The 24,504-nt window shown below is 38.3% G+C and overlaps 1 pseudogene across 1 annotated transcript in view; it reads left to right on the top strand.

The window, feature by feature from the left end:
* The window catches only part of LOC147374535 (histone deacetylase 9-like), a 300,860-nt pseudogene that overhangs the window by 5,150 nt on the left and 271,206 nt on the right, over positions 1-24,504 (top strand). Inside the window, exons 2-3 of the transcript XR_015162870.1 lie at positions 7,486-7,666; positions 22,615-22,748. The product of XR_015162870.1 is annotated as a histone deacetylase 9-like (transcript). The remainder of the gene's footprint in view (positions 1-7,485; positions 7,667-22,614; positions 22,749-24,504) is intronic.

The raw sequence follows: 24,504 nt of genomic DNA, 5'->3' as shown, positions 1-24,504 counted from the left end.
CATGGAATTCTCCAGGCCTAGCCTTTCACTTCTCCAGGGGATCTTCCCCACCCAGGGATCAAACCCAGGTCCCTCACATTGCAGGCAGATTCTTTACCAGCTGAGCCACAAGGGAAGTCCAAGAATACTGGAGTGGGTAGCCTATCCCTTCACCAGTGGATCTTCCCAACCCAGGAATCAAACCTGGGTCTCCTGCATTGCAGGCAGATTCTTTACCAACTGAGCTACTAGGGAAGCCCCTGTGACTTCATAGAATCTTTAATTTGATCTTGGTCCGCCAGAGAATTTAGCCTTTCTATTTTTGAGATTCAATTTGGCTGTCTTCATGTTTTATTAATAATTGGTAAATTGAGTATTCACATCAACTGTGTTTAGTGATGTGTGGGAATTTGTTTCTAGCATCTTATTTTGTGAATTATATTTGTACAGCCTTTTCAATGCTTCATTTTTTTTCTTCCACTTTTTTTAGACTGATTACTTGTAGGTTTTGTCTCTTTCTCAAAAATGTTTGTCTACTTTAGTGTTACACATATTATTTCTATTTATTTAATAGCTACTTTTAAATTATTAACATGCATGTTTAGTTTTTAAAAGTCTAAAGTTAACCAGTATTTCTACACCCATACTGAATAACACAAAGACTTTCAGTTCAGTTCAGTCACTCAGTCGTGTCCGACTCTTTGTGACCCCATGAATTGCAGCACGCCAGGCCTCCCTGTCCATCACCATCTCCTGGGATTCACTCAAACTCACGTCCGTCGAGTCGGTGATGCCATCCAGCCATCTCATCCTCCGTGGTCCCCTTTTCCTCCTGCCCCCAATCCCTCCCAGCATCAGAGTATTTTCCAATGAGTCAACTCTTCCCATGAGGTGGCCAAAGTACTGGAGTTTCAGCTTTAGCATCATTCCTTCCAAAGAACACCCAGGACTGATCTCCTTTAGAATGGACTGGTTAGATCTCCTTGCAGTCCAAGGGCTGCAAAGACTTTAGAACATGTAAATTCCCACTTGCCCTTGGCATCTTACAAGATAAGCTCTAGGGATATTTATGATTCTAATTCTGTAAAAGCAAGACTTCTTAAATTCAAAACACTGAAAAACAAAAAGAAAATAGAATTTTCTCATCATGCCAAACAAGGAATAACATATAGGCTTTAAATAAAAGTCTTTAAAAACTGAATTTTAGTATTTTTAAAAATTATTTTCCCATGATCTTTTTCTTTTGTTTTTAGGTCATATCTTTTGTTAAACCAACTCAAATATTTAATTTTGATCATTTCAAAGATTAAACTGTAATATACGATTTTTGTATTTGCTTTTCTAAAATGGCATGATGAAATTGATTATAGCAAACAAAGAGCAGTATGTCTGGAAGCAAATGTAACCATCCAGAACAAAGTGAAAACCCAGAAGCCATAAAATAGGTCCCTGAGCAGTGGCAGCAAGAAAGCAAAATAAACCAAACAGAAACAAAATTTAAAAATCACTGCTGTTACCAAAAATTAGAACCTTGAATCTCCTCAACCCAGGGCTTTATCACCTCATAATCTCCATTAGCAAGCCACTCCCAGAGACTCAGCTTTAAGCAAGAACAGCGTGCTTGCCATACAGACTTCTATACGGGGACCCTCTTTCCAAATAGATCGCAGTGTTTATTTACCACAGCTTAGAAAGGCCTAGGCCCTAATGACATTGATGTCTTGCTACATCACTGAAGAATTTATAAAATGGGCACATAATAACTGTTCTGTGAAAGTAATTGGAAGCCTTTATCAGTGATGGGAGACAGGTGATGCTCAGGTATAGTGGCCTTACGCTACTTCATAGAGGAAAGATTGTATAACACATCTCGGTAGCCTGAGAGAATGTCCCTGAATTACAGTTTGGCAAAATAACCAATCAAAACAAAGCTCATAGTTAAATCATCTGAAAGAACCAAAGTCTGTATATGCATAAGAAACAATCTGAAAATAATACATGTATTTAAAAAAATATTTTAAACAAGAATGCTTTTTGGAGGGATGAGAGCATGTTTATTATTCACTCATTGAGCATGACACATTTTCCAGAGGCACTCAATAGATGAAAGATTGATTTCGATATCAACAGAATTTTTAGTAGCACTCTGTTCTAAACTGTTAGACATTTTATTTTTCTGATGATGCAAGAGAAAAACATGCATTTTTGTCCTTACTTGGGAGTATGGAAAATAGCCATGAACAAAATTATCTCTTGTTAAAAAATGTTTAATGAAACACTTCAGTTTTAGCTATGAAAATGCTATCTCAGTTTTCGGTCTCATGGAGAAGGGAAATTTTCTCTGGGTGAGAAGTAACACGCATCTGAAATCAAAGTGCCTGCTGTTTTGTGATGTTTTGGTCACTAATATGTACCATAATCGGAGAAGGCAATGGCACCCCACTCCAGCACTCTTGCCTGGAAAATCCCATGGACGGAGGAGCCTGGTGGGCTGCAGTCCATGGGGTTGCGAAGAGTCGGACACGACTGAGCCACTTCACTTTCACTTTTCACTTTCATGCATTGGAGAAGGAAATGGCAACCCACTCCAATGTTCTTGCCTGGAGAATCCCAGGGACGGGGGAGCCTGGTGGGCTGCCGTCTATGGGGTCGCACAGAGTCGGACATGACTGAAGCGACTTAGCAGCAGCATGTACCATAATAATCTGTGCCTTACCGGATTGTCAAAATTCATCCTGTACATTAAAAGCTATACTTTATTTGTAAGGGTGTATAATTATAGTCCACTCTTTTGAAAATGAATAAATGTTTCTGTTTTATAGTCCTTTTTTGACAGAAAGTTCAAAAATTCTTGACCCATGGCTGCTCTTAGAACCAGTGATTATGAGTCTGTCCTAATGAAGTGTTTGAAAGGCTCAGCTATTTATTTTAAATTAACATTTGCCATTTTTGTTAATTAAAGTTTTAATATAGGTGATAGGCATAACGTTTGGAAATCACATGAAAGTACAGAGGAAAAAAAAAATAATTCTCAAATCAGTCCCTTCCCTCAGCTCTTGGCTCCATCACTGAGTAACTTCAGAGAATTGTATTAGATAATTCTTATGTCTGTTCTCTATTTTTTTATGTTTCCATTAACCATTCCTTGGCTTTTTATATTATGATTGCTTATAATATGCTTTCTTGTTTTATCCTTATAGTGAGATCTTAAGGATAGCTTAGTATCTCCTTTCTATTCACGTGTTTATTCACCATATATTTATTAACACCTAGTGTATATGTGGAAATACATGAGTCAGTGTGTGAAGCTCACATCCTTATGATACTTACTAATCATGGATAAAGTACTTGAATTTGGGGTGTCAACCCATAAGATCAGGAGCCATGTTTAATTCACTTTCCTGACTATTCACCCCATCATGGGGTCTGTTTCCCATCTGTCATGCATAATAGATATTGGATGAACTCTTATATGTGATGAATACTATTGAACAAGTTTGTTTCTTACTTATATTGCCATTTTCCTAATAGTAGAAGTTGGATAACTAGGATTTTGCTTGCCTGGTTGTGAAGTTCCATACTGAGATGTAACACATGTGTCATGGTTATGAGTTGCTACTGCTGCTGCTGCTGCTGCTAAGTTGCTTCAGTCGTGTCCGACTCTGTGCGACCCCATAGACAGCAGCTCAACAGGCTCCCCCATCCCTGGGATTCTCCAGGCAAGAACATTTCCTGGTTCTTTTTAATCTAAATCATATTCTTCTTTAAAGTTTTTCGTGGTACTCTTTTTCCCATATAGCACTCACATTTATAATTGCATTATACTTAGAAATACTTAGTATCTGTCTCTTCACTAGATGATAAACATGAAAAAGGAGTGGGTTGCCATTTCCTTCTCCAATGCATAAAAGTGAAAGTGAAGTTATGAGTTATCAAATTATTATTCCATTATCTCAAAGGTCCCTGTGAAGTCCAAGTAAAGCAATGAGTATGCTTTACGAAGAAAGAAGCAAAGAAGGTGGTGGTGTTTACATGAACTCTTAGAGTACTGAGCTATTCTTTAAGAGAGAAAGTATTTAGTAACTCCAGTGATCTAAAACATGGTTATGTTATTGAAAAAATAGCACGGCCTCTAACTGCCAAGTTTGTGTTACTATTTTTAATGCACAAATACATATTTAGCCTTATAAGAAATATAAGAAAAGACATAAAATGGAGCAGAAAATAAGTTCACAGATGGATTAGATCCAATCTCTGGTTGATCTCTTTTCCCCCTCCCCCGCAAAACATATCTAGATCCTTGGCCCCATTCATCTGGCCAATTCAGTTTATTCTTTACATCTCACATTAAATGTGACTTGCTTAAAGAAAGTTCCCTCAACCTCTAAATCATATTCTTCTTTAAAGTTTTCCGTGGTACTCTTTTTTCCCATATAGCACTCATATTTATAATTGCATTATACTTAGAAATATTTAGTATCTGTCTCTTCACTAGATGATAAACATTAAAAAGGCTCAACACACCAGCAACGTGTCTGGCTCAGGGTATGAGCTCAATAACTAGTTACTGCATGCAGTAACTCTAATACATAAAAGATGATGGCAGGGAAAGAGAGAAATAGAGTGGAGAGGAAAAGCATGTATAACATGTGAGTTTAAAAGGTTTGCGATAAGATTTGACATGGACTGTAGAGGAGGTGAACGGTTGCTGAATGTGAAGCCTCATGGACACACCCAGAGCAGGTGACACAGAAAAGATTGGAAGCACGGACGATCAGGGCCAATATGTCCATTAGACACAGCAGACACTGTGCCCAGAACCCACTATATTCTAAGGTACCCACAAAATATTTTAAATGTTAGTTTTTATCAGAAGAAAAAATAGATATTATAATAATGATTCCAATGTATGCTGATCTTAGCATAAAAGGCAATGTTTAGTATTTTTTATAGAGGAAAGAGCCCATGAAAGAATACAACCCTGAGGATGTTATTTGTTAAACAGTAGGTAGGAATTTGAGCTAGAACCTGAAGAAGGAATAGAAGAGCTAACATTGAAATTCAGATGGGTGTCAGGTCAGGGAGAACCTGGGCTTCCCAGGGGGCACGAGTGGTAAAGAACCCACCTGCCAATGCAGGAGGCGTAAGAGACATGGGTTTGATCCCTGGGTCAGAAAGACCCCCTAGAGGAGGACATGGCAACTCACTCCAGTATTCTTGCCTGGGGAATCCCATGGTCAGAGGAGCCTGGCGGGCTACAGTCCATGGGGTCGTAAAGAGTCAGACATGACTGAAGTGACCGAACACACATGCGTGCAGCGAGAACCTAGATGACAGCCTGGGGAAGCTCTTCAAACTTTGCTTTACCTGCACAGACTTTCTGTCACCTTTTTGCTTATTAGTAGAGCTTTAGGAAGAGAGTTCTTGCAGGAAAGAATAGGATGGGTTGATTTTTGAATTAGGATAGTTAATCAAGGGCCTTTTGCATTAGTTTGAATTGTACAGTAATAGAAACAGAAGGGGTGGACATTACAAACATCTAGGTATATATGTACCCAGGCACTTTAGATCCTATGCAGAAGAGCTCATTTTCCCATAGAAAACTCCCAAAGACCTAATTGCACATTTGCATGTCCTCTGTAAGTTCCATGAGAGGAGAGACTGTGCCAACCCTACTGCTGTTTCCTTAGGGAATTACACGTGGAGATACTCAAGAAAGCAAGAGATTTAGAGACTTCAGAAGTGTTACGACTATTGTTAACTAGGACTAGATCTTGGCCAAATCATTCTAAACATCAAAGCACATGCCCAGGGCCTGATGATGTGACAAATACCTTCCAGTTGATTGATGGTTCAGTTATTTTTCAGAGCAAAACAGAAATAACATCATATACACATCATTACTTAGAGCTTATTTTAAAGTTAATTTTTAATGATTCTTTTTTCCAAATTGGGAAATCTGTCTATGGTCTATAACTGAATATATATTCATATTCATAACACATGTATATACAGCATTAACTCATACAGAGAAAATCACAATGACATAAAGCCATGTAACATGCATTGAATACAGTCGTATTGTAGTTAGACTTGTTAGCATGCTCATTAAATGAATACTTTGGATTCAAAGGATGTGCCCAGCCTTGTAGTAGAGGAGCAACCATTCTAACAGGAAGGTTAGGCTGGGGCTTTACTAAGGAGAGGTGACATCTGCTTCCAGTCTTGAAACCGTGCATGCTTGAAGAAGCAGAAGAGCAGGTAGATTTTTAAAATGCTAGAAATTGGTCTTGTGTTTAGAAGGCTTTGTTAACCTTTTGGAGTATTAGTTTCCTTATCCATGGCATGAGAGGTGATCATCTTTTGTATCACCGTAGAGCTGCTTTTCATGTCTAATTGGAATATAGAAAAGGCAGGAAACATAAAAATCAATACAAAGGTTATGAATTGCCTGATGCTGAGGACAGAGGACCTATTTAGGGTGTAATATTGATAGTTAAACTGTAGTTTAATTTAGTTAAGTTAAACAGAGATAGTGCCTGTCTCTGTTTTAGAGATTGTCTTTTTTTGGGGGGACAGAGGAATAGGTCCAGTGAATCTTTCAGGAGCTTCCAATTCTGGCTCTTTGATAAGTTGAGACGTATGAAGTATGACAATATTGTTAAATACTGAGATTGTATTTAACATTGTTTAAGGAAACAGTTTTTTTTATACTATTGGGATTATATCATCAGCGTATGAAAAAGTCATTCTGTACGATTATACAAAGACTGTCTATGTGTGTGCTAGTCGCTCAGTCACATCCAACTCTTTGTGACCCCATGGAATGCAGCTCACCAGGATCCCCTGTCCATGGGATTTCCCAGGCAAGAATACTGGAGTGGGTCTCCATTCCCTTCCCCAGGGGATCTTCCCAACCCAGTGACTGAACTCAGGTCTTCCGCCTGAAGGGCAGATTCTTTACCATCTGAGCCACTGGGGAAGCCTGTATGAAGACTGAAGGTGGTCAAATATAGGCATTTAATTGGCAACATTTAGGCTCCTGAAAATTTCATTGACAATATTACTTGAAGTGAATTCAGGATAGGGTTTTCAAAATTGAGTCTTGGTGGTGGTTTGAAAACAGTTGAATTGTTCTACCACTTTGCCATTGTAACAGTTCCAGGCTGTACTCAAAACATTGGTATCAAGGTAGGAAATGAGTCCAAGTCGATGTTCCTCTTGAGGTTAAAGGTCTGTTTCTTTCAATCAGTTCAAACTGACAGGCCTCCTGCCATCACCTCCTCCTCAGCCAGGCAGGCAGGCCCTGGCCGTCAGTGTGAAAACATCTGTTGAATGGATTTATTGACTAGATCGTGTTTTTTTTCTCCCTTTCTCTATTTTTTTTTCCTTCACACCGTTTATTATGTCTCTGACCTGATGAACTTAATTTGTTGACATGTCGCTCTCAGTGTCTCCCTGCGTGCTGGCCTCATGTTTCTCTCTTCTGTGCTCTTTTCTTGGCAGCAGTCCTTCTTGGAGCCCCAGCACACACGTGCAGTCTCGGTGCGCCAGGCTCAGCTGGCTCCTGTGGGCATGGAGGGATTAGAGAAAGAGCGTCTGGTCTCCAAGACCCACTCCTCCCCCGCAGCCTCCACGTTACCTCACCCAGCAATGGACCGCCCCCTCCGGCCCGGCTCTGCAACTGGTGAGAATCCCAAAAGACTTTCCCTAATAGGCAGGCTGAATGCACCGTTTTTGCAGGATTAAGCGATTTAAATGCTCAGAATAACTCCAAGGGCAGAACGCTCCATTTTAACCCAATGCAACCCAAATTTTATGACGTTGTATTGGCCACAAGACAAAGCAGCACATCTGATAAATCTTGGGCTTAGTATTAATAGCCTCATAAATTGTTATCATTCAGGGGCCTGGAAAACACATCAACAGGTGCATGGGTCCCTTCTGGAACCAGAGATCCCCTCAACATTCTTTACCATCTCTTCCTTCCAGTGCTTGTGGCCCCGAGGAAATTTACGATGCTAACTTCACTCAACTCGAAAGAGTGCCCCCTTCCAGTGTGTTTTTCTTGCTGTTGTGTTTGTTTCAGAGTTTTGTCCTGGCTTTTCATACAAATGACTCATAGGAGACAGTGGTGCCAAGGCAAACCTTGTTTAATTCTACATACATCAGTTCCAATTCCATTTATTATGGCACCGATGGGTGGGCTATCTGACCACCCTCTTCCTTTGCCTACAGCTGTGTTTGATATTTCAGAACCTGGCTACAGAAGAAAACAAACCAGATAATTCCAAGGCCAAAGGAAGGTCAGGTCTGGAACACGCGCAAGAAAAGGGCACTATTCTCTCACAAAGGAGCTGTACCATAAATATGCATGTGGATAAATATTCCTTTATGTCTGCTGGACCCCATTCTTGGTCTATGTTCTCAACTGTGGCCCATGAAATGAAAGATATTCTAGCCCTAAGGGCTCAGAACATGGATGCCTCAAGGGGAGAATTCAGATGTACCTTCTGCTAGAGTCTCTCACAGGTTATCTGATTTATTTTTGATTCAATTTTTAGGATTCAGGGTTTGTTTTTGTGGCTTCTGTGACCTCAAGCAACCCTTTGTACTTGGAAAAGTTAAAATACTTTTTCCAAAATCACATTCCCAAGCCTTGATATCATCTTTTATTTAAAAGTCAATGAACGGAACAACCAGGTTATTTAACTTTGACAGACATCTTTGATAAGTATGCTCAGGAGCTACATTTTATAGTGTATTACACCACGAGCCAGCATTCCATACTAGGAGCTACAGACTGGATATATCTGGATATATTTCTCTCACCACGTTAGCCACTGTTTCTGATCCCTCTATTTCTTGGACAAACAGACCTGTCCTGGTATCCCAGGCAACCCAGGACTGTAGCCAGGGTCAGCGGAAGCTGCTTGGATCAGTCATGCCTCGTTCAATCCCTGTTCTTAAGAGAATTTTTGCTCATAGTCAGATACATGCTGTAGAGAAATACTTTTTGTAGGTAGTCAGAGCAGTAGCCTTTAAGAATTAGTTATCTCTCAGTTCTTTTTACTGAGAGTGTTTTGTATTCAGCCATAAGCTTTCAGAGACACAGATATCCTATTGTAATGCCAATTACATTCATTCCAAATCATTTCCTTACTTTAAAAGCAAGCTTGATTATCAAGTTTTGTGATGCTGTTTCAATAGTCATGTGTGTGGCTGTCTACTATTGTAACCCTACTGATAATTTCTTTCCTTGGTTAAGAGAGGTGACCCTTCCCTGACATGTTGTGGTTTCCTCTACTTTTATATGTTCACTCCATATGAATGAAACAAGTTCTCTGAATATTAGAATGATCCTACTAGTTTGAGAAAAACATGTTTTTGCAAATGAACAGGGTTTGTAGGTCTTAAAAGAATCAGGCGAGGGACTTCCCTAGCAGTACAGTGGTTAAGACACTGTGCTTCCACTGCAGGGGGCATGAATTCAATTTCTGGTTAGGGAACTAAGATCCCACATGCCATGCAGCACAGACAAAAATTAGGGGAAAAAATCAGGTGAAAGAGTGGATTGCAAACCAGATAATGCAAGCATGACATAAACATAACCAAATGCTTCAAACTGAAAACTGGGTCATTTCACATGATTAGTTTCTTTGCCATAATGTCAACACCCTAGTATTTATCAGAAGTTATATTCCAAGCACAAATAGGGAGATCAGGTGGAGTTTATTTTCATGTTTAATGTATGTGATGAGACACGTGCATGTTCACGCATGCTCAGTTGTGTCCCGCTCTTTGTGACCTCAAGGACTGTAGCCCGCTGGGCTCCTCTGTGGGATTCTCCAGACAGGAATGCTGGAGTGGGTTGCCATGCCCTGCTCCAGGGGATCTTGCAGACACAGGGATCAAACCCACATCTCTTGCATCTCTGGGACTGGCAGTTGGATTCTTTACCACTGAGCTACCTGATGAGGCACATTTCTGGCCTAAATGAGAAGTTATATAAACTTACATTTTAAAAAATACAGAATTTTATACTTAGTAACTTTTCAATAAATTTTAGTTGAATCGACAAATATTAATTTGCAGTATATATACATAATGTGTACATGTAAATCATAAACACTTAGGAATTTACCAGCTCAAATTTGAAAACACTGAAAGTGAAAGTTACTTTGCAATTACTGCTCTGTAAGGATTCACTAAGTGATTCCAAAGTTACATACTTCAGTAGGAAAAAACCTTATTGTCTTATTTACCTTAAGAATGTTGCATCCTGACACTTAAATTCTTAGGATAAAAATACTAAATATTCTTTTAAAAACGTGCAAAGTATGTAATTTATGTGTCTGTTAATAGCTCCTCCACTGTCACTGGGACTAAAAATATATATTTGGTTAGTGACTTTCATTTAGTGCTTTTCCAAATCCAAAGGAAATGAAATGTACTATCTTCACTCTGCTCTTCCAAATATTATTCTGGCTTTAATCCAAACTTAAATTTCCCCTGTAACATGCATACTCTTACAGTCCACATGGTCTCAAAATTCATCTTAGTATTTCTAATGATCTCTTACTTTAGAGGAGAACTCTTAAGGCTTTCACTTGTGATATGTTTGAAAACAAATTTTTCATGTTTTAAGGGCGTTTCTTTTGGCTTTTTAATATCTATTTGTTGTAAATACATCAAAAAATAAAAATAAAATGTAACATTTAAGTCACTTTGAAGTCACATGTTCTTTGAGAATATTTAGCTTTTGTTTCCCAAAGAAAGTTATAAATCTTTACTCAGTGGTTGTTCCAGTAGAAAGTAAGGAAGAGAGAGAGTAGGTTATAAAGTTATGCAGTTTGCTTAAATTCCTTCTGTAACAGCTATACATTTTGAAACAACTATGAAGTTATTCTGTACTAAACTCACATAATTTTTAAGGCACACCTTTCAAACCTTTACCTTCCATGTAATCCCCAATAGCCAAAGGGATAGTCACACCACCCTAATATTTCTAAAGAACAAAGCAGTGGTCCAAGGGGGAAATGTTGTCTGAGTTCAGTCAGTTGTTGAAGATGAAGTCTCTAGTCTGCTTCCTGTGAGAACTTGAATGGACCAAGAAACAAACTGAGATGGAGCCCCTCCCTGCTGGCCCGATGGAGAGCCTGGCTGAGGATATTTCTGGATGGCCAGGGGATCACTTAGCTTCTGTAGTGCCAAGGAAGAATGTGTGTTGTAGAGCCAGGTTACCACATATTCAAATGCATTTTGTCATTTTGGAATATAAGTAATAATGCATGCATGCTCAGTCACTTCGGTCATGTTCAACTCTGTGACCCCATGGACTGTAGTCTGCCAGGCTCCACTGTCCATGGGGATTCTTCAGGCAGGATCTGGAGTGGGTTGCCATGCCCTCCTCCAGGGGATCTTCCTGACCCAGGGATCGGACCCATGTCTCTTATGTCTCCTGCATTGGCAGGTGGGTTCTTTATCACTAGCACCACCTTAGACTCCCCATAAGTAATAATTCAATGTTTATTACATATTGAATTTAAGGAGTACTTTTTTTCATTCTATCTAAAGCCAAGGCATGGTGTTTAGTATTAATTCTGATGGCTAAGGAAAGGGCAATGCCTGTCATTTTCTCTGCCATAGTCTTCCTTTCTGCTCAGCTGTTCCTGAGAGAAATGAGGCTTGGCCATGGCTCCCAACAGGATTTTGAGAGTAGATGATATAATTGTGCTGTGTGTGTGTGCACACACACCCAGTTGTGTCTGACTCTTTGCAACACATGAACTGTAGCCCACCAGGCTCCTCTGTCCATGGGATTCTCCAGGCAAGACTACCAGAGTGGGTTGCCATTCCCTCTCCAGGGGATCTTCCTGACCCAGGGATCGAACTTATATCTCTTTTGTCTCCTGCATTGGCAGGTGGATTCTTTGCCAACTGTGCCACTTTGCTAGTTTATGCCAAGTGGAATTCAGTGATACCGAATTTAATAGCAGATAAATTTGGTTGACTTTTAGCTTCCCCATCACCCAGTACCATTTAAGCTCTTCTTTCTCCCAGCACTAGGTTCCTTTACATAATCTGTGAAAATTCTTTTTTTATACCATCAGTTTTTTAGTCAGTGTCTAATGAGAAGTAGAATTGTAGCATTTGAACTAAAGCAGTGTTTGTGAAAGCCATTACAAATAGTTCAAAGAATTTTTAAGTGGACATTTAGAGGGTGGCACATCACAACGGAAAGTGAAATACATTGGAATGTTTAAGTGTGAGAATAGCAAAAGTGGCCTCTTCCCCTGTCTTTTTGTTTGTTTCTGCTTTTAATGAAGATATGTTCCCAAGTTAGGCAAGCTCTTGTTAATCCCCAGGTTTTAGTTTACAGCTTACTTCCTTCAGGAAGCCTTGTTTGGCCAGCTAAATCCAAATTAAATCAATTATGGTCCCTCGTAACTGGATTTTTTTTTCCCTCAAAGATTGTAATTGATTTATTTTGGGGATTGTGTTAAAATGGGCTGTCCATGTGGGAAGAGACTGTGTTTCCTCTTCTCTCTGACCCCAGCACTGCGGTACCTGACTAGCCCAAGGATCTAGCTCAGTGTATATGCCTGCTGTACAATAAATGAATATGCAAGTGAAACAAGAGTAAAGAGACGTGAATCACATGCAGCTGTACAAAAAAAGGTTATTTGTATGTTAGATGAAATTTTGAGGTGACATTTATATTTTTTAATTAAAAAATGTTCATTGGAAGCAATTTCGTAAGTCTGGAAAACTGTAAGGGGAGAATCACCTGTTACTCTGTCACCAGAGAAAACCATAAGTAAAATACACATTTATTTCCAGTAATTTTTCCTCTTCTATGTGCCTCTCTCTGACAGTGAAGGAAAGTTATATGTTTGTGTTCATGTCTGCATGCGTGTGTACATCTGTAAATACATACGTGTGTTTGTGTATGCGTGTGTTTATGTATGTGTTTTAAGACATCTCAGAGTAACTATTGTTACCACCTGCATTAGAATGCAGAGATTAATTTCATTTGGGTAGATAAAAGTTAACTGTCCTCAAATATATGTGCCTGAAATTTCTCCTGAAAAGTTCCTCCAATGTTTGCCTATCTAATTCTCACTGAAGATGATAAGATAGCTATCTTTTTTTTATTTAGGAGACTAAATCAACTTGGTCACATATATATTGTATTATAAGTTATTTCTTATATAATAACATTTTTAAAATATATATTAATGTATGTTAGTTATATGTATATGTATATATCTTTTTTGAAGAAAAAAATTTTGTGGCTTTTTCATACCTGAGAAAGTCATCCTACAACCTTCACACATTCTTGGACACAGATTTACTAGGACACATTTTTTTTGTCTGAAAATCTGGAAGTGTGGTTAAATGCTCAAGCACTTAATATTCAAAAGGAGAGGTCTAAGTTTAGCAATGAAGAGAAGTCTGGACCATCTTGGTATGTGTTCCTTTGTGGGCAGCCTGTTCATTCTCTTCTGGTGCCTCACAGTATATTTTCTTCATCCTACTAATCCAAAATAAAATCATTCTTATGAGCATTTGCAGTTACATACTCATGTACATGTCTCTTTCTATTATGGATAAATGTTTCAGTTATTCCAATTATTCTATGAATCTGATCCCCTCCTTGAGAACAATCACTGTCTATTCGTTGATCTCCATACTTTCTGAACATATCTAAATTTTTATTTAATGGCATTGATCTGGTTTTTTATGAAATTTGAATTCTTCTTTTGTTGCCTCCAAAGTAGACTTTAATTTTGCCACTGTGGTTTTAGTTCTCTTGCCATCCTCGTTTACCTTATGCATCTTTTTCCTCATTAATTTACCTTGGTGTCTCCTATTCAGCTCTTGGTCCTATTTTATAGGACCAATGTCTTCTGACATTTGAGGATTCCCCCAAATTTCTAAAATCTTATTTTGCTTCCTATAGTTGGAAAAGACTCTGATGCTGAGAGGGATTGGGGACAAGAAGAGAAGGGGACAACAGAGGATGAGATGGCTGGATGGCATCACTGACTCGATGGATGTGAGTCTGAGTGAACTCCGGGAGTTGGTGATGGACAGGGAGGCCTGGCATGCTGCGATTCATGGGGTCGCAAAGAGTCGGACACGACTGAGCGACTGATCTGATCTGATCTGATAGTAAATCAAATTCACTGAGCTAAGTAGTAGGAATTATGTTTCCCTTTATATTTCTGTAGCATATTCTCATAGGCCCAGTTTTTGTTTTTTGTTTTTTTTTTCCTCCTCACTCAAACTTAAAAAAGAGTTTTTTGAGGTATAGTTGATTTACAGTGTTATGTTAGTTTATGGTGTAGAGCCAAGTGACTCAGTTATATGTTTTCTGACTTTTTTTTGTTAGAGTTTATTGTAAGATATGGAATTTTCGTTTTCTCTACTGTACAGCAGGACTTCAGCTGTTTTATATATAGTAATTTGCATCCAATAATCTCAGACTCCTAATTTATCCCTCCTCTTATCTTTCCCCTTTGGTAATGATAAATTTGTTTTCTATGTCTGTGTTTCTGACTGTGTTTCTGTTTTGTAAATAAGTTCATTTGTACCATTTTTAGATTCCACATATAAGTGATACATATGATATTTGTCTTTGTCTGACTTCAGTTAGGGTGACCATCTCTCAGTTCATCCATGTTGCCACAAATGGCATTATTTCCTTCCTATTTTTTATGGCTGGGCAATAATTCTATGGTGTATTTATACACTGTCTGTGTGTCTGTGCTCAGTTGTGTCCCTGACTCTTTGCAGTCCATGGGCTGGCAGCCTGCCAGGCTTCTCTGTCCATGGAATTTTCCAGGCAAGAATTCTGGAGTTGGTTGCCACTTCCTACTCCAGGGGATCTTCCTGACCCAGGGGTTGAACCTGCATCTCTTGCATTTCCTGCATAGGTAGGTCGATTCTTTATCACTGTGCCACCTGGGAAGTCTATATATACAGTTCAGTTCAGTCGCTCAGTCGTGTCCGACTCTTTGCGACCCCATGAATCGCAGCACGCCAGGCCTCCCTGTCCATCACCAACTCCCGGGGTTCACCCAAACTCATGTCCATTGAGTCAGTGATGCCATCCAGCCATCTCATCCTCTGTCGTCCCCTTCTCCTCCTGCCCCCAATCCCTCCCAGCATCAGAGTCTTTTACAACAACTCTTTGCATGAGGTGGCCAAAGTACTGGAGTTTCAGCTTTAGCATCAGTCCTTCCAAAGAACACCCAGAACTGATCTCCTTTAGAATGCACTGGTTGGACCTCCTTGCAGACCAAGGGACTCTCAAGAGTCTTCTCCAACACCACAGTTCAAAAACATCAATTCTTCGGCCCTCAGCTTTCTTCACAGTCCAACTCTCACATCCATACATGACCACTGGAAAAACCATAGCCTTGACTAGACGGACCTTTGTTGGCAAAGTAATGTCTCTGCTTTTGAATATGCTATCTAGGTTGGTCATAACTTTCTGTCCAAGGAGTAGGCGTCTTTTAATTTCATGGCTGCAGTCACCATCTGCAGTGATTTGGGAGCCCCCCAAAATAAAGTCTGACACTGTTTCCACTGTTTCCCCATCTATTTGCCATGAAGTGATGGGACCAGATGCCATGATCTTTGTTTTCTGAATGTTGAGCTTTAAGCCAACTTTTTCACTCTCCTCTTTCATTTTCATCAAGAGGCTTTTTAGTTCCTCTTCACTTTCTGCCATAAGGGTGATGTCATCTGCATATATATACAGTACATCTTCTTTATCCATTTATCTCTTGATGAACATTTAGATTGCTTCTGTGTCTTGGTGATTGTAAATAGCACAGCTATGAACATTGGAGTGCGTGCATGCTCAGTCACTCAGTTGTGCCCAACTCTTTGCAACCCCACGGACTGTAGCCCACCAGGCTCCTCTGTCCATGGGACTTCTCAGGCAAGAATACTGGAGTGGGCTGCCATTTCCTTTTCCATTTGGGGTACATATATCTTTTCAAAGTAAAGTTTTATCCAGGTACATGCCTAGGACTGGAATTACTGGATCATATGGTGACTCTACTTTTGTTTTTTTAAGGAATCTCCATACTGTCTTTCATAGTAGCTGCAGCAATTTACATTCTCACTAATAGTATAGTAGATTCTCTTTTCTCTACATCCTCTCCAGGATTTATCGTTTGTAGGCATTTTGATGATGGCCATTCTGACTGATAGAAGGTAATACCTCTCTGTAATTTTGGTTTGCATTTTTTATTAGTTAGTGATGTTGAGAATCTTTTCATATGCCTGTTAGCCATCTGGATGCCTCCTTTATAGAAATGTCTATTTAGGGGTTCAGCCCATTTTTTTAATTGTTTTTTTTGTTGTTGTTATTGAGCTGTATGTATATTTTGGAAATTATTCCCTTGTTGGTTGTATGATTTGTAAATATTTTCTGCTAGTCTGTAGGGTGCTTTTTTTTTTAATGGTTTCCCTTGTGTTCACTCATTCTTGAAAGCTTGAATATAGAAACATCTTTGCAGATATTTACCAGCAAATATGTAGTGAATTGTGTTTGACTTCACTTTTTGCCAACTTGCATACCGCCTGAACCTCCTCCTCTGTTATATAGTGAATGGCAACACCTAATTTAATTCCCAGGTTCTAATAGACTTTCATATAGTGTAGTTGGAAGCTCTATGGTGAAATTTCTCCCACCCACTTCCTTTTTTTAGCTGCTGATGAAATAATTTACATAAACAAACAGATCTCTAAGTCTAGAAAATGCTCCTTGTGTACTCAGAGGTACAATTTAGCAAGTTTTAAACAATTATTTTTGTATATTTCATTTGCTTGCTGAATAAATCAAGTTTTACACATAATTAAAAATGTCATATCTGGTACTTTAAGTGTTCCTATTAAAAGATATTATAACAAATAATTCAGGTGTTAGAATATAAAGAGTATATTTATGGGGAAAAAATTAGGCAAGATAAACCTTATAAATAGATTAGAACTCTAAACCTTATGGATAGATTTCTCTTATAGATGGAAAGTATAACAGCTGTTCTGGACATGATTTAGAGGTTATTAGAAATGACTCCTGCTTCAAAGTAACTCCTTCTATCCATTTTCGTAATCCTACCAATTGCAATCCATTTTTTTAAAGTTTTTTGTTTTTTTTTTTTAACTCTTAAGAGGTCATCTTTGACTTCTCAGCCCCCTATATTTTTTATTTCTTTACCTACCATACAGAGTTTTAAACATACATGTCATATAATTGTCTTTGTGAGTGCCTTACCTTTACTGCTAGGTTATAAGTTAAATGTAATAAATTAAAGTTTCTGATACCTGGATCATTGAGAGCATTCAGTGACTGTTTACTGAACCTGCATCCTTTAGGGAAGTTATTCTGTTGTGTGTGTGTGTGTGTGTGTGTGTGTGTGTGTGTGTGTGTGTGTGTCTATGTCTATATTTATTTACTGTGCTTTAGCCCTTGGTTCCATCCTTTGGCCCTGCAAGATGTTAATATGTGTCATTGAGCAAATCCTTGGGAAGGTGTGGAACCTCAGGCATTAACCAGAAAAGCAATATGAAGCTGAATTTTAAGAAGCTGGGATCAGGAGTTTTAGGTTGAAAGATTCTGAACTCAGCTTTCCTAATAGACCAGTGTGGACTCGGCCCCACAGTCATATTAGACTGAGCAGAAACGTAAAGAGATGAATGCTTTCTATAACTAAAGAAACTGTGTGCAATGATTAAGGAAAGGCAAAGAGGCTACACACTGTGAGCTTTACATACTTACCTCATTTAATAAAACTGAAAGCCACAGAAAGCACAAAGTCTAAGCTTATAAAAAGTATCAAAAAATTTTAAGAGTTTTTTTTTTTAGCAGAAAATAAACAACTAGAGTTTAAAATTCAGGTAAAGGTTTATGTTAAGACTCCTTTGTGTATTTTATTTATTTTCTCAAAACCTAGCTTTAACTCTTGTCCCATTGATTAAGAGACAGGTTGATCTCTGTCTTTAGACAGGCTAAAGGGTCAAAGAAAAGTGGAATTCGATGTGAATCCCAAAGAGAAGAGCAGGCTTGTTCCTCACCCTGTAAGTTTCTGTTTTTGAGGGGAGAAAAGGGAAAAAAAAAGATGAAAGAAATGGAGATGAAGGATGAGGTTAAGTCTCACCTTGCAGTCTACCTGTTAACTCTTCATTGCTACATCATTAAGATGAGTAGGTAGAGGTTTTGGGTTCCAGACTTTATTTTCTCTTAAATTCAAATGTCTTTCCAAGAGCTCCTGGACTTTGTATTATAATCTCCAGATGCTTGGCAATAATTTTCAGCTACCATAACCTGTTTCATTTTTTTTTTTTGCAGTGGCTAATGGAGAAATTGTTGTTTTAAGAGAAATGATTACTATGGAGATGAAGTTAGATAGGTCAAGAGATGAAATAGTGAGAAAAATAAGCAACCTAATGATTAGAATCTCTATTCTTAAAGAATATGTTTTCAAAATGAGGGAAATGCTATATTTTATGTTTCCATGTTAATCATTAATATATCTTTTATGCAGTACAAAACTGGTAGAAAATATGTTCAGCAGTTCCTGTTATGTAATAGCAACTCATAAATACTTGATATATCTGAGTTGTGCAGATGTGTCTAATGTATTGTCGTATTGTGAATGTTGCTTTTTATGCCTGCTTACTTTTTTTTTCCTGCCTTCCTCTTTTCTCTCTTTCAGCTTTATTTTAAAATATTTATTCATCTATTTTTTGTGTAAAATTCCATGTATAAATATAATGAGTATAATAAATGCTTGTGTTAGAGGCACCTACTGGTAGGAAGATAAGATGTCCTTGTGGCTCAGATGGTAAAGAATTTGCCTGCAATGCAGGAGGCCCAGGTTTGATCCCTGGGTGGGGAAGATCCCCTGGAGAAGGGAATGGCAACCCACTCCGGTATTCTTGCCTGGAGAATTCCATGGACAGAGGAGCCTGGCGAGCTACAGTCCATGGGGTCACAAAGAATAGGACACAACTGAGTGGCTAACACTTTCACTTCACTTTCACCAGGAAGAAGATAAGGCATGTAATACAAAAGAAATTAGTCTATAAAAACTACCAATGAGGTCCACCAAGTAGGTTCATCAAGAAAGGTTTTTATAATTGATGGAGATATCTGACCTAGTTATCCCATCAATTCATTTATTCATGTTTTTCACTCATTTATTAAAATTACACTTGAGAATCTACTGTTTTCCCAGCATATTTATAGACACTAAGAGTTCAGAGGTAAACAATATAACTCTAGTCTGTGTTGTACAGATAGTAAAGAAAATAACCAATTAACAAGATTATACACCAATTATAGAATTGTACTAAATGTTACAAAGAAGACCTAGAAGATGCTATGAGTGACTCATTGGAAAGGACCCTGATGCTGGGAGGGATTGAGGGCAAGAGGAGACAGGGACAACAGAGGATGAGATGGCTGGATGGCATCACCCACTTGATGGACATGAGTTTGGGTAGGCTTCGGGAGTTGGTGGTGGACAGGGAGGCCTGGCGTGCCACAATTCATGGGGTTGCAAAGAGTCTGACATGACTGAGCGACTGAACTGAACCGAGCAATGCTTTATTGAGGAAGTGACATTGAGACAATCTTGAAGAATGAGTAGGTATTAGCTGAGCGAAGGGGGCCAGAAGGCAGAATTTTTGGCATAGATGGAACAGCATGTATGAAGATCCCAAGGCACGTGTGATTTTGAGTCTTTTGAAAACTAGAAGGTAAAGTAAACCTTTGTGGGAGAAATAAAGATCAAGGCAGGGAAGTATGAGATGAAGCTGGAGAGGTGGGGACAGGCGTGTCTGTGCTGCCTGGAGAAATTTAACCTCATCTTTTTTTTTTTTTTTTCTTTTTATTTATTTATTTTTTATTTTTTAACTTTACAATATTGTATTGGTTTTGCCATACATCAACATGAGTCTGCCACAGGTATACACGTGTTCCCCATCCTGAACCCTCCTCCCTCCTCCCTCCCCGTACCATCCCTCTGGGTCGTCCCAGTGCACCAGCCCCAAGCATCCAGTATCGTGCATCAAACCTGGACTGGCAACTCGTTTCATATCTTTGAAGTCACCAAAGGACTGAAGCAAAGGTAGCGACTCTTAAGTGGCAAATAGAGTAGAATGAAAGTCAGATAGCCATTACAGGGCTATCTCAGGAGTTCAGATTAAAGATAATAGTACCTTGGATTGTATGGTTTCAGCATTGGAGATAAGAGAGTTAGTATGCATCTTCCAGGGAAAAATAGACATTACTTGTTGGTTTATTGGAGAGTGAGTGTCAAAAGGACAGTAAGATTTCTTACATGAGCAGTGGTGGTGATATCCTTCACTGAAATGAGAAACGGTATGTGAAGCTTAAGATTATGAGCTCAAATACGATATTTCTATTTTATGAAAACTAGGAGACATCCAAATGGAGATTTTAGATGGGCGATTTAGATGAGTGTTCAAGTGTATACCGCTCAGGAGGGAGATCAGCCCTGAAGATGAAAATATGAGATTTGGGGGCGTGTGGAGGGATTCTGAAGCCATTTGTATCTTAAGAATCAATATTACATACTTAGAGGGCATCATGAGTCAGACAAAGATAAATACTTTATAAACTAAAATCTGTATAGTCAGATCTGGAATCTAAGAAATAAAACAAAGCGAAATGACAGCGTACTCAATTGTGTAGATGCCAGAGGGAAGGCGGCTGGAGAGCTGGGCCAAATAGGTGAAGGGGATTAAGAGATACAGGCCTCCAGTTGTAAAATAAATAAGCCATGGCGACGTAATAACAAGGTACAAGGGATATAGTAAAAGAACTGTAGTAGGGACTTCCCTGGCGGTCCAGTGGTTAAGACTATGCTTGCACTCTGCGGGGCACAGCTTTGATCCCTGATTGGAGAACTAGGGTCCCCATTTGGTTTGGTCAAACAAAAAAATTGTAACAGCTTTGTATGGGCACAGATGTTTACTAGACTTACTGTGGTGATCATTTTGCAGTGTATGAAAATGTCAAATCACTATGTAGTACACCTGATTTAATGTAATATTGTATATGTCAGCTATATTCCAATTAATAGAAAGAAGTGGATATTATTTGGACCAGTGAAATAGTTTTTTCTTAGACATAATTTTTGCCACATGGTTTCAAAATACACATGTCATTCTGCATGATTTTAATACACTGAGGGACACATATTTTCCCCTCTTGAATAACATCCTTCTAACACAATAATGTAAGGGGGAATAAAATGCATTAATTGAACCTACTTTATAACACTAATTGCTTGTACTTATCTGTTCTTGAATAGATATTTAGAAAGTTATTATAATGGACTCTTCTGCATTCTATGCCCCCAGAGAATGTATTTTGATGGTAATTTATTGGAATATTTCATTGGTTAAATAATTTCTTACATCAGGCAGTTTTGTAAATAACATGTTTTCCCCCCAAGGAATAGGGTTAAGGGTGGAAATCTTTTTATAATAATTATCATCTAATTTGTTTCTTTAAAGAGCCCTACCTTGTATATGCCTAATAGTTCATTTCATCAAATGTGTATGAAATCTTTCACATCAGAGGCTCTGAAACATGAAATGTGTTAACTCATGATAATTTAAATGCAGATTTTGTTGTGTCTATGTGATTTCTACTAAAGATATTGCTACTGACTTATTTTTTTAAGAAACACTTCAAATGTTCCACAATATTTTAAAAACTATCAGTTAAGTTCAGTCGCTCAGTCGTGTCCAACTCTTTGCAACCCCATGAATTGCAGCATGCCAGGCCTCCCTGTCTATCACCAACTCCCGGAGTTTACTCAAACTCACGTCCATCGAGTCGGTGATGCCGTCCAGCCATCTCACCCTCTGTCGTCCCCTTCTTCTCCTGCCCCCAATCCCTCCCAGCATCAGAGTCTTTTCCAATGAGTCAACTCTTTGCATGAGGTGGCCAAAGTACTGGAGTTTCAGCTTTAGCATCATTAAAAACTATAGTATCTGTATTACTTATAGATTGACATAAATTATGAGAGAAGCACAGTAAGCAGAAAAGAAACTCTTTCTGCACAACTTTGAAGGAATTAATAAGCATATGAATAGGCAAGTAGTTGGAAACCCAGTTTGTTACAGATATAACATGACCTAAACTATGGCAAGACTTACTCGTGAAATAAAATCACACTTTAAAGAGCTCATTTTGTGGATTCACTGATAAAATTGAAACCTCTGCTGAATTGAATTATCTGTCTAAAAATACTCCATAGTGATTTAAGATACTGGTAAAATTGCAGTATTGGTTTTTAACCTGCAGTTTCTCAAATATCATCACCTTTTTTACTTTACAGATTTACTTGGTAAGCCTAGGGTCTGATTCTGACTAATTCATGAGTTGACTTTTTTTTGCATATATATCCAGACCCATAGAACTAAATAGTTCTTATGTGCTTCCAGGAAACTTGTGGATATGTATTATTTCTCTGTTTGTACATTTATTTGGAAAAGAATGCCCTTTTTTGAGTAATCATATTGTCATGTAACTTGTGCTCATTACTCATCTTGTGTTGTGTTTTCTTTGTCCTAAAGGAATTGCCTATGATCCTTTGATGCTGAAACACCAGTGCATTTGTGGCAATTCCACCACCCACCCTGAGCATGCTGGACGAATACAGAGCATCTGGTCACGGCTGCAAGAAACTGGGCTGCTAAATAAATGTGAGGTAATCCTGAATTGGCCACACTCTTTTACTTACTTAAATAAATCATGTAAAGAGGCCAGTATTCATTTGGGTAGTTGTAGAAAAATGTTAACTCTGTAGCACCAACACCGTGATTGATGAACCATCATGGACACCAGTAACATATAACCTGACACTGGGCTGGGCACACAGTGGGGACTCAGTCTGCGCTGACGGGCTGAGCAGCTGCCTGATGTGTGTGCCATTACTGTAGTGTTCTGGGTTTTTTTTTGTACACACGGAACTCTTCTTGTTTCCAGTAGGTATCGTTTATTGAGTTAATTTTCTGAGAAGCTCTTCACAAACAGTTAGGGGCTGCATAGTTGTTATTTCTTACTGTAAGCAATGCTCTGAACTCATATGTGCCAATGTTGCCTCATGGAAATGGAATAGTTTTAAAAGATAACTGTCTCTTAACAGTTTTAAAAGATTACCAGAAAGAGTCACTTCTTTTTATTGGTGTTTAGATTCATTTCTGTAGATTCTTGTGAGTCTTATGTTTTATTTAGAAAATTCTGGCTTATTGAACCATTTAAAAGATATCAGGTCAGAAAGGCTCCCTTTGTCAAATTTGTAAAATATGTAACAACCAGCAGTTGGTTGATTTAGCTGCTATAAATGTCCATTGTTGCTTAAGATCCAGTAACAGTCTATATTTGAGTCTAAACTTTTTTAAAAGAAAAATATCCTCGATGTGTTATTTTACACTACCTTAGCATTTATGGATCAAAAGCACTTTTTCCTGCATCTATATTATGTTTCAGATGTGTTCTAGGGACTAGAGTTACGGAATTTCACTAGACAAACATGGTCCCTATTCTTATAGTCTGATCAGTTGACATATTACTATTTGGTTCCTACGTATTACTATTTGGTTCCTTTGCTCTTCTCTATAAGAGCCATGAAGGAACTCTAGCTCTCATCAATTTGGGAAACATGAAAGTGGATAATATTTTGACCATAGTTATGTCATGAGGAAACTAATAACACTGAAACCATATTAAATTCACTATTCTTAAAATAGTGAATAGTGATAAAGACAGTCTCTTGCGACTACTTTTGAATTAAATGATTTTAACACCCGAAAATGTGGTCAAGAAAATTCTATTCAAAGCCAATTTACTTTAGAGTGAACCTGTAAAATATTTCAGTGGAAATAAAGATGTCAAAGTCAAGTACACTTGATTCTATTTGATAATGAGTGTTAGTTCTGTATGATCTTTTTTCTCTTCAGAGTGGCAAAAATAACTGACTTTGGAAGATGCAAAGTCATTCATTCATTCAATGTGTTCGCTTCTAAGGATAAATTCTTTATTGACTTTTCTCTTTTGGAGATGAACTATGTATCTTGTCTTACAGGGGAATTAAATGGTCATTTTCTTTACATCAAAACACAGATAATGTTGATGGGTCATTAAGCAGTCTTGATATTGTGAATGAATATGCCAGAGTAGTGTATACAGATTTAGTTTCACAAGTTTTATTATATGTTGGTAATAGAATTATCAAATACCCTTCATATTTAGAGTTCTGCTTTTCAGTAAGTGTATCCTTTACCTAGAAACTCAGAAGTGAAACAATTTCAGCTAGATTTATTTCTATGGTTCTTTCTTGAGTGAAAGTCTATGATTCCTATTTTGCCAGTAGCACCCATGTTATGTGGCAGAAAGCTTCATATTCTTTGGTAAATTTTAGAGTTATATCATTGTTTTTGATAATGCAGGTTGGAAGCCAGATC

This window comes from Bos grunniens, chromosome 4 (genome assembly GCF_055505025.1).
Source record: "Bos grunniens cultivar Pamir isolate PY7600 chromosome 4, Bosgru_T2T1.0, whole genome shotgun sequence".
NCBI lineage: Eukaryota > Metazoa > Chordata > Mammalia > Artiodactyla > Bovidae > Bos > Bos grunniens.
This window is presented reverse-complemented; position numbering and strand designations above follow the sequence as displayed.